The sequence below is a fragment of the Tachypleus tridentatus genome, chromosome 9, assembly GCF_004210375.1.
Source record: "Tachypleus tridentatus isolate NWPU-2018 chromosome 9, ASM421037v1, whole genome shotgun sequence".
In the NCBI taxonomy this organism is placed as follows: Eukaryota; Metazoa; Arthropoda; class Merostomata; order Xiphosura; family Limulidae; genus Tachypleus; species Tachypleus tridentatus.
Window position 1 is genome coordinate 129,578,834 of NC_134833.1, and position 12,215 is coordinate 129,591,048.

Below are 12,215 nucleotides of genomic sequence, written 5' to 3' on the forward strand. Positions count from 1 at the left end.
TTAGTGTTTCAAGAATTTTATTTAATCGTGCAGTGAGTTAGTAAAATGTAATTATAGATAAAAGAAGTAAAAATACGTATGGTACAACTTTTCTATGCTATTTATTGGAAATGTTCGTGAACTAATAAAATATATTAATAGGGGAAAATGTATATATTGTTCTGTTAAAATAAAAGTTAACATTTCTTAAAATCGAAGTTTTAAAGTAAATTAACATTATTGAGCATGAGGGAAGTCAATATATTATAGTGATATTAACAAAAGTTGGCATGACGTCATAAACGAAGTGTGTAACTTAAATATTTTAATAGTATAAATTTTATAGGACCACAACATGAAACCGTCTACAACAACGATAATAATTTATAGATAACTCGACGAAGTGTTTCAGAAATACTGCATACATACGTACTGAGTTTCTCAAACTATTAATAAAACATTAAGTTCCATGTTCACTGAATATAGAATGAATGAAAGAACTTAATATTACAAAAAGTACTTCTTGAGAATAGTGAAAAATCTACCCTTTGTATTATCAGCAAATAAAAGTAACTAGCCAGCTCGAAATGAGGACTCAACTGCAAATCATTGTTCTTTTAACGCTAAAAATCGGGTTTCGACTTTCGTGATGTGCAGAAATGTATTTTTGAGAAAATATGTATCAAGAAGAGTTTCAAATTAATATTTCTTATATCACAGATAAATTTGTTTGATTAAGTAAATCTTAGGAAAAAATAACGTAATAAAAACATCACAGAAACAGTTATGGTGTATGTTTCAATCCAGTTGGAAACAACAAAAATACGTCTGTCAAAGTAATAGCGTATCACCAGGAAGCTTATATAGAAAAAAACAAGCAAACAAAAAACAATATATCCTTCTACCTTACAGGCATTCTGTTACTATGAATTTAAATTAAAAAACAACACTAACAAAAATGTCACACTAAGAGTTAGCATGTCAGTGAGAATTTAATTTAGAAAAAATATAATAATAATATAATAATAAAGCTAAATAATAGCTTTGGTGTCAGTATAAATATAGTTTAGAAAAAAATACAATGTGTCCCTCTAAATAATAGCTTTTGTGTCAGTATGAATACAGTTTAGATAAAATACAATATGTCTCTCTAAATAATAGTTATTATGTCGGTGTGAATATAGTTTAGATAAAATACAATATGTCCCTCTAAATAATAGCTTTTGTGTCAATATGAATATAGTTTAGATAAAATATAATATGTCCCTCTAAATAATAGCTTTGGTGTCAGTATGAATATAGTTTAGAAAAAAATACAATATGTTTCTCTAAATAATAGCTTTTGTGTCAGTATGAATACAGTTTAGATAAAATACAATATGTCCCTCTAAATAATAGTTATTGTGTCGGTATGAATATATTTTAGATAAAATACAATATGTTTCTCTAAATAATAGCTTTTGTGTCAATATGAATATAGTTTAGATAAAATATAATATGTCCCTCTAAATAATAGCTTTGGTGTCAGTATGAATATAGTTTAGAAAAAAATACAATATGTTTCTCTAAATAATAGCTTTTGTGTCAGTATGAATACAGTTTAGATAAAATACAATATGTCCCTCTAAATAATAGTTATTGTGTCGGTATGAATATAGTTTAGATAAAATACAATATGTTTCTCTAAATAATAGCTTTTGTGCAGTATGAATATAGTTTAGATAAAATATAGTATGTCCCTCTAAATAATAGCTTTGGTGTCAGTATGAATATAGTTTAGAAAAAAATACAATATGTCCCTCTAAATAATAGCTTTTGTATCAGTATAAATTTGGTTTTAAAAAGTGATAAATTTGTCACAGTAATAGTTATGATGTCACTCACTATAAATAACAGTTTTCGTGCCACTGTAAATCGAGTCTGAGAAGAATAAAAACAACAATAAATAGTTGTTAAAATAATAACTTGTCACTAACAATATGGTTTAAAAATAACAAAATATTTCCCTTTAAATAACTAATATTGTAATGCATAAGTCTAGTTAAGAAACAGTCTATATGTCCCTGTAAATAACACCTACTATACTATATTAATCAAGTTAAGAAACAAATACAACACACACACAAACAATATATCTGCCAAAATAGCAGTTTGTATGATATAATGAATCTGGTTTAGGAAAACAAAAACAACAAATGAAGTTACTTTAAGTCCCCACGAACTAACAATTGTCGCGCTAAAATAAGTTTAATTTGAAAAAAAAAAAAAAATTCTGAACGTAACAATTATCATTACAGAATGAACCTGGTTTAACCAAGTGTCGAGGTACTAGTGGCTCAGATGTATGACTGAGAGTTTGTAACCTTAAAAGTTGAGTATCAGTATTTGCTGTGAGCAAAGCACTTATAGCCTAACGAATAGCTTTAAGTTTAACAACGAAATGAACAATTGAGAAAAAGTTAGTCCTTCAAAGTAACAGTTAAGATGTGAATACAAATCCTCTCTTAAAAAACAAGCATAAATGAAACATAATAATCAAAGTAACGGTAACACTGTCAGTAGACATATTGCTTTAAAAAAACAAAAACTTTCATTAAACCAATACCTATCATCTAAGTTTTTGTTAAAAAACAACATAATGAGTTTTTTATTTGTCTGTTGGTTTAACCACACAGCTACACAATGGGCCACGCATGCTCTTCCCCTCACCAGTATCTAAACGAGGTTCTGGCGTTGTATGTACACAGACATATCATTATGCCACTGAGGGAACAAAACAATGAGTCCCTCAAATTAATAATTATCATACCACAATCAATCCCGCTTAGAAGCAAACACGATAAAAACTTTATCGTGCCAATAAAAACTTAATTTAGAAACAAAAGAGTCGGTTTAAAATGAACAGTGCTCATGCAATATTAATTCTAATTTAATTAAGAAGAAAAAAATTAAAACACAGTAAGTCATTTAAGTAATAATTCTCGTGCAAGCAAAATTTTATTTTATAATAACAAAATTTTACAGTGACAGTCACCCTTGCTCTATAAATCTAGTTTAGGAAACAAATAAACCAAACAAGACTCTCAAAGCAAAATATACCCCCCTTACCTCAGTGGCTCAGCAGCAAGTCATTGTTCTTTTAAAGCTAAAAATCGCGTTTCGATTCTCGTGATGGGCAGACACAAGATAGCCTATTGTATTGCTTTTTGTTTCACAATAAAAACCAGCGAGCAAATCAACGTGCAAAATGGGATGGTAGTATAACTCAGCTAAGAAAAAAACAACAACAACAGAAAATACAACAAAGTAACAGTTATTGTATCGGTATAAATCTAGTTTAGAAAAACAAAACATGCCATAAAAGTAAGAGGTATTTCAGGAGCAAATACCTAACTTATAGTAGAGGTCAAATACATGTCATAAAACATCATTTAGAGTTCAAATTTAAAACATCGTCAAAATAACCATCTGAATGGAACAAATTACAAAATTTATAAATGTGTATTTGTTTTCTTATAGCAAAGCCACCTTGGGCCATCTTCTGAGTTCACCGAGGGAATTGAACCCCTGATTTTAGTGTTGTAAATCCGAAGACTTATCGCTGTACCACCGGGGACATAAATATGGGTCAAGATATATTAAGAAGTACGAAGGTCGTGTAAATTTAAGAAGATATAAGTGATGAGTAAACATGCTAAAATTGTCCAAAATAATCAATTTGAAGATAACACATTACAACTATGGACCAATGGACTTTTGAAACACGAATTAAAATGTGTTTGGCACGTGTACTTCAGTAAACATTTCGACCATTTGTAGTTGCATTTTAAACATGCACAAGGGCAGAGAGCGCAGTATGATAGCTGTTGATTGAAAGTTTTTACCAAAAAACTTGAATGATTTTTTGATTTATTAACTAATGAAAGAGCACTTACACAACACTTTTTGCGTCACCAAAAGTAATGTAATACTTTTCACTTACGCCTTCTGTGTTTTAGTAAAGGTTCTGGGTTAATTAATATTTCTAAAGGTTGCTTTCCTTGCCCTTTGTAAATTTATTTATAAATATTTCATGTAAATCCGGAGTTTATTTTATTTTATACAATAGTAAAACAACAAAGTGTTTAATTTGTGTAGTGCAAAAATACCTGATCAACGATCATAGCATTATTATAAACACTTCGAAACTGTAAATAGTAGTGACGTGTCTATTTGCCGTTCCTTTCATGAATATCGGCATCTTGCGCAACTTTGATTTTTGGAAGAATCTAATTACATCATTTTGATAATTCTGCATATAGTAAGTAAAGTAAATATTTAGAGCTATGATATACACGTTTTTTGCATGTTAAGGCAGATCCTCATTTAAAGGTTTCACTGTATTCTATGAAATGTAGTTGCGAATTTTAACTATTACAATATTCACAGTAGTTGGACCTACTTTTCTCCACTCATCCTTCAGGTTAAATATAATGTATGTTATCACTAAATATTATCCCTTTTCATGTGTACTGTAGCTCTATATTTTAATGCGGAAGGCATACATTCTTACTTGCTGTCTTATGTCAGTTGTGTATGATTTACATCCTCTATTCATTGAAAATTGTCTATATAATTAAGCAAAGAAAAATGCATAATTTATCAAAATTATTTACTATATTTTCTAGAAATGTATATAACAAAGAGTGAAATAAAACTTTTTCCAAGACTACACACGTTTTATTATCAGGCAGACAGTAGTATCACTGCCTATGTAGTGATGGCTTGGATTGTTCATTGGAATGGTATTTAAACAGCTTCTTAATATTTTATCAGAAATTCACAATACTATAACAATATCTATATAATAACTGAGCCACAAGTTCAGGGAACGTCTGTTAATATCATAGCAAAAAGTTTGAATTTCTTGTTCTTCTTTGATTTTGTTTTTATTACATGATAACTCAATAACCAAAACAATGGTGCTACCAACTAATTTTACTGAGGTGACATAGTTCCAGACAGAGTATCCGTTTTTGTAAGTATTATTAACTTGTAGTTATTAAAAACAAAATCATAATTCTCACGTAAACTGTGTTGTTATTACCCCTTGAAATTAGCTTTATTACACATTTATGGTGGTCTTTTAAAACTCTCATGTACGGGGTGAAGCAGGAATTACCAGTCAATAATAGATAAACAATAAATATTACAATTGGAACCTGATTGTGATGAATATGATACATATGTTAAATGATTGTTATTACCACAAAACTTGAGAAGTTTTTATTTTATAGACTATTAAATGAACTAATGTACAATAAAATGTATAAAAGTTTAATGTAATGTTCTTTGCTTATGGTGACATCTATATTTCACACATACAGAGAGAGGGTTAATACGTTACATGAAAACGATATGAGAACCTCACCAAGTCGTTACAGTCCATGTCACCACGTTAGCAGTCTTTCTTCCTTTTGATATCATATTAAATCGATGGATGAAATAATCTATTTTTTGAATCATTCACGCTTTTAGTGTATATTAGCTTAAATAAATGTCCACGTTTAATGGAGAAGGTTTTATGAAGTTTTTGAGTCATAGTGAATCATTGTGACATCGTGACAATTGAGCATTGTACAAGGAGAGGTTATATACGCAGTCACTCGAATTCGTTTGCAGTAAACACATAAAGAAGCATGGCGAGTAATATTCAATAGTACATTAAATAATTTTATTGAACTTTATAAAGAAGACACACGTTCTTACTTGCTGTCTTATGTCAGTTGTGTATGATTTACATCATCTATTTATTGAACATTTTCTATATAATTAAGCAAAAAAATGCATAATTTATCAAAATTGATTTACTATATTTTCTAGAAATGTATATAACAAAGAGTGAAATAAAACTTACTGAGTCATAGTGAATCATTGTGACATCGTGACGATTGAACATTGTACAGGGAGGGGTAATATACGCAGGTACTCGAACTTGTTTGCAGTAAACACATAAGCATATATCAGCGTATTTGTCAGTCACAGATACTCCATTAAAACCTAAGAATGCTGGAAAGTAATCAATTTACAAATAATTACACATGATAAAGTACACAGAAAATCTTTTAGCTTTAAAACCTGACGATTAAGTTTATTGTATATTTGTTTAAAGTTAAACACGAAGCAACACAATTGGCTATCTGTGTACCCGGTTAATAGCGTTATGCCACTTGGAGTGGGGGCCTAGGTTTTTGAAACGACAGCTATAAGATGTAGGAAAATTAGATGTTTCGGATTTTGACGGAACCTGATCTTCATACAGATAATAGCTAAAATGACAACATATTTAAGATATTTTCCGCTTTACCTTTAGTTAGTTTCGTTACACTGCTTACGAGAATGCAGTATCGGTCAACAGGGAAGATTATTATGAACCTTGTATCTGGATCTGTTGCTAACGCATATTTTAACACGTTAAAACTGAACTCATCTTTTGGTCATAAAAAAAATACACACGAGAGTGTTATATGTGTTTAGCCGCAGACGCTCTTATTTTAAGGCAGACTGCTCAAGCACAAGCACAACTTCTTTACATCAAGCCTGTCGCCTGGAGCACTGTGCTTAGTATAATTACACTATTCTGGTGATATAGGATCCTCGGTTTTAACCCGTGTTCGCGAAGTTTCTCTGCAGGTTTTTTTTAATGCCTCCTCCTTGTTTTTGCAACGTTGTTTCAAGCTCGTTTCGACCCAACTTGTCTAAACGTTATAAACAGATCCAACAAGTACTCCGCTGAAGTTCTAACATCGTGTAATTTACGCAATTATATATATTAATGATGTTGTAATAAACACTGGGAGAAGAAACGTTTCATGATTATGAAATAATGAAACGAAGTGAAAACAAATTAAGACTTGAAATATTAACCTTTATACTTTTATACGAAGAATAAAATATTAACAGTAATTATCAGTACGGTTAGTGTGCAGCTAAAACATTAACCAACGGAGATTAAATATAGTGTTTTTGTATGGAAGTAAAATTGTTAAGGTCATTTTATGTTACATTAATTAGAAAATTAAAGAGTGACACCACAATATTCCCAGCCTCCGCCCACTACACTGAGATCATTACAACAATAACAGGATCTGCATCATGCTTGTGAACTTTTCAACCGTTAGGGGTGTTTCATAAGCGAATCACTATAGCCTTATGAGAGGACATGTGCATCATTCTATGACAAAAACATATAAGAGTTATCGAGACCCGCGTAAAAAGTCATTGTGTCTCAGGTATAACACATGCTTACGTGTGAGATTAAGCTGTGAGTAAATACTTTTAGAACACTTAAAAAACAAATACAAATGTGAGAAAATAAAACTTTTTGCAAAATATTTTTGTACACTTCACATGCGTAAGTATGTCATCGTTTTGTGCTTCAAACACTTACGTGTACATGTTAAGTTTTAATTGTGAAAACTATCATTGTGCATATAATACTCACGTGTATGTAACACTGAGCTGTCATAAACTACAACTTTCTGAAAATTAACACACATGTGCGATTAAAGTAGGAAAGTACAACTTTTTCTGTACTTAATACACATTAATGTGTAACACTGAACATTAAAACAAAATAAAGGTTTCTATGCTGTTAACACATATAAATGTAATGTTAAGGTATAAGCAAATACAGCTGTTTGTGAACTGAACACACATATTAAAATTAAAGAGTAAAAAAATACAACTTTTCGTGCAATTTAACACACATGTGCATGCAAGATATAAGCGTGAGAATATACAACTTTTAAAATAAATTAACACATAAACGTGTAACATTTAAGAATGAGTACATACAGCTTTCTGTACACTTAAAATACATGTACGTATAACGTTAAAGTGTGATGAAATATAGGTTTCTGTGCATTTAACACACAAACGTACATGCAACATTAGAGTATGTGTTTGCTTGTTTGTTTTGAATTACGCGCAAGGCTACACGGGGGTTATCTGCGCTAGCCGTCCCTAATTTAGCAGTGTAAGACTAGAGGGAAGGCAGCTAGTCATCACCACCCACCGCCAACTCTTGGGCTACTCTTTTACCAACGAATAGTGGGATTGACAGTAACATTATAACGCCCCACGGCTGAAAGGACGAGCATGTTTGATGTGTCAGGGATTGGAACCCACGATCCTCAGATTACAAGTCAAGTGCAAAGTATGTGCTTAAATTAAGTTTCCTCTTCGCTCAACACACATATGCATGTAATATTAACTTGGAATCAAAATGATTATTTCACTTCATACATTTGTTAAAAAGGTTTTAACGTTCTTGCAGTTGCATCATAAATGTTTTGTAGAAAAAAATTTAGAAAGTTAATATATTAATGTATAAGATCTATATAAAAAGTGTGATAAGATAACATAATACTATATTATATGCCCAATAACTCGCCTAACGTGTTCTTTAGCGTAATATAAAGACTTGGGTTTATTTGTTTTTTATCGAGCGTCATTTGACAGTTTTTGTGATGTTTCTGACAGAGAACGGAAATATTCCGGTTTAAAATTCAACCAGAGATAAAGGTGTCACTGTATGTAAAAAATGAAAGAAAGAGTTTGTCTGTTTTGAATTTCGCGCCAAGCTACACGAAGATTATCTGTTATAGCCGTCCCTAATTAATTTAGCAGTGTAAGACTACAGGGAAGGCAGCTAGTTATCACCACCCACCGCTAACTCTCGGACTATCTTTTTACCAAGGAATAGTGGAATTGACCGTAATATTATAACGCTCCCAAGGCTAAAAGAGTATGTTTGGTGTGACAGGGATTCAAACGCGCGCCCGGTGGCATAGGAGTCAACTGCCTTAACCACTTGGCCATGCCGTACTGAAAAGAAAAAGAATAAATTGCTTTATACAAAAACAGTGAACAAATCTTACAATTAGTTTAATTTAATCCTTGAGTTACTGTGGTTGATTAGGTTATTTAAAACGACTGACAACTAAACGCTTAATATCCATTAAGGTACTACGTATCAAGTACGTTAACCAAAATATTTTTGTTTGTTTGTTTTGTTTTTTGAATTTCGCACAAAGCTACTCGAGTGCTATCTGTGCTAGTCGTCCCTGATTTAGTAGTGTAAGACTAGAGGGAAGGCACCTAGTCATCACCACCCACCGCCAACTGTTGGGCTACTCTTTTACCAACGAATAGTGGGATTGACCGTAACATTATAACGCCCCCACGACTGGGAGGGCGAGCATGTTTGGGGCGACGGGGATGCGAACCCGCGACCCTCGGATTACGAGTCGCACGTCTTAACATGCTTTGCCATGCCGGGCTTATTCGTTTTCTTATACGTATAAAAAAATTCAATGATGAGTTAATATTGTTTTATTATTTGTTCTAATAATCACGAGTAATTCAAAACGTTTAATATTTGCACAAAGCTGGGATTCTTCTTTACGTTAATGTTACGTCATTGTTGTGCCGTATTTTCATTACAGGAACTTCTATTGAAAATATAATGCCAACAATAAAAATGTGAGGAGAATGCTTTACAAATACTTAAGTATTTCTCATTCGTGAATGGTTTAGTTCAAAACAAAGCAAAACTACTCGACGAAGATCATATTTGATCATGATTCGAGCGGATAATTTTTCAAATCAAATAATCTTTTTAAAGACTTTTCATTGTGTGATACAAAACCTTACATTAACAAAAAATACGTTGTTTGATATTTTAAAAGACAGAAGTGAATCTAGGATTTTGCGTCATAAATGTGTCTCTTATTTTTCGTCGTTTCTGCTAGTTTGGCGTTTACAGATACAACCATTTTTGATCGATACTTCCATGTGGAAGGCTACTCATTCGGGTCGTTATCAGCCGTGTTCTATCTCCATCATAAAGTAGGCGTTGATTGTGTCGTCTTTAGAATTTTCTCTTGTGAGCAGAAAACAAAACGCGTGCAATTAATGCTCTTCGTTCGTCCATTTCTTTTTCCAAAAGAACTAAAACAGTTTTGGTTTTTAATAACACTGAAATAAAGCTAACGTTCAAGGTTATATATACAATGGCTTAACTGTACGTTTAGCTGGAGCGTTGCAAGATAAACTATTGGTTAAAAACGTCAATAAAGTGCTTGATAAAAGGTCTTTCCACTGTTTCGTTTCTAAAACAAGACGGTGTTCTAACGAAATGGGGGTCACGGTGGAATGCGTCAAAACGTAAGAATCGCGTGACATGTCACATACACCAATAATATAAATATAAGAATCATAACAGCTGTTTAATTGAAATTTGAAATAAAACGGAGAGATATTGAACTTATTTGAGTCACAAACATGTTACAAAACTAAAACCTGTTACAAGAGAATGACATTTTGATAAATAAGAACTGGATGAGAGCCTAGTTACTAAATTTCTGCCTGTGAATCTAAGGGTTCATGATTCGCGCTCCTCTCACGCAAAATGACGCTCCTCGCTTTGGAGTTTTGTCTGACGGTCCGATTCAAGTATTTGATTATAATAACACAAGAGATGGCGATGGATGCTGTTGGCTATCTGGATAATGAGTTCAACAATAGCTTGTTTTGTTTGTTTGTTTTTTGAATTTCGCACAAAGCTACTCGAGGGCTAATGTGCTAGCCGTCCCTAAGTTAGCAGTGTAAGACTAGAGGGAAGGCAGCTAGTCATCACCACCCACCGCCAACTCTTGGGCTACTCTTTTACCAACGAATAGTGGGATTGACGGTAACATAATAACGCCCCCACAGCTGAAAGGGGCGAGCATGTTTGGCACGACGGAGATGCGAACCCGCGAGCCTCAGAGTACGAGTCGCACGCCTTAACACGCTTGGCCATGCCAGGCCTCACCAACAATAGCAATAAATAACACAGATAATTCATGTGTAACTTTGGGTAGAAATTCCGAAATAAACTAATTATGATGCAATAGATTATTCATAGAAAAATCTTAATATTCCAAGAAGATATCAAATCGCAATAATATAAATGAACATAAGGCGCGGGAAACGTAGTTTAAGGCTAACCAAAATAATAAAAGAAATAATTTGGAATCAAAATAGACTCAAAAAGTCAGTAAGTTAGAAATGTAAGCGCTACTACAATACCACCACAACAGTAGACAATCTCATCAAACACAGAAAGACAACACCATAGCAATTCCATCGGCAGGTAAAGGTAATGCCTCTCCAACCATGGGTAATAAAAAATACACCACCAATATTCAAACTCCAGTTGATTATTCTCACCATTTTTAACCGTGTGTGTTTGTTCCAGTAACTAACGCAGAGAGAAACATAAACCAGTTTATCAAGAAACATCAAAAGGAACTTGGAATGGATACATTTCAACATATAACTCTATATCACAGTATACCCACAAAAATATGGTCGTCCCACTCTTAACTACATAGATTAAACGTGCTACCCCTTACGCAGACATCTTGTTGGTATAATGTCACAATTAACTGGTGTACACCATTAAATGATAAAAATAAAGTCCAATTTTTAAATATTATAAAAGCAACCACGATAACCTAAAGGAATACAATATGTTCGATGCATCCAATCTATTCGCTAACGTACCAGTTTGAATATAATATCTCTCAGTGACTCGATAAATAATCTATACGATAACAGAACTTACAACAACTTTCTGTATAAGTATGACTCACAACATGAAAGTCAAACTATGGGCCCACTTCTGTAACAAATATTCAATGGCCTCTACATGGAACATCTGGAAGACAATGACTTCAACAGTCGCTTAGAAATGGTAGCGATATATTCAAAATACAGGCACACATTAAAGACGTAATTTAGAAAATGAATTAAATAGTAATAGACTGTGCAGATAAACAGACAAACATTAATAATGTTAATATGTGTAGTTACCTGTGATAATGCAGTAAAAATAATATATACATATATAAATACAAAGTTTAAAACAACAATAATTTAAATTTTTTAACAAAGTGTTAAATTTTCACATTATTGTGTTGACGCGGAACAATCATATTTACAGATCTAAGTTCAGTTAAATATATTTTTACGTCATTAAACTCGACATTTCTCCACAAACGCAATTTTCCTTTCACGTTACACTAATATGTTCTCCGTTTGACGCAGTAAAGAAATAAAATCATAATGATAAATAATAAAATAACAGTTTAACATAGGATTAATCTCACGAAATAAGTATAAAAGCGCATTTAAAATCATATTTTGTC

General features: G+C 32.2%; 1 long non-coding RNA gene across 3 annotated transcripts in view; it reads left to right on the forward strand.

Moving 5' to 3' along the window:
* LOC143226364 (uncharacterized) overlaps positions 1–5,517 on the forward strand; it is a 70,439-nt gene extending 64,922 nt beyond the window's left edge. For all 3 annotated transcript variants that reach the window (XR_013014566.1, XR_013014565.1, XR_013014567.1), the window contains one exon: positions 3,499–5,517. This is a non-coding gene — a long non-coding RNA (uncharacterized LOC143226364). The remainder of the gene's footprint in view (positions 1–3,498) is intronic.
* Positions 5,518–12,215: the final 6,698 nt, after the last annotated feature.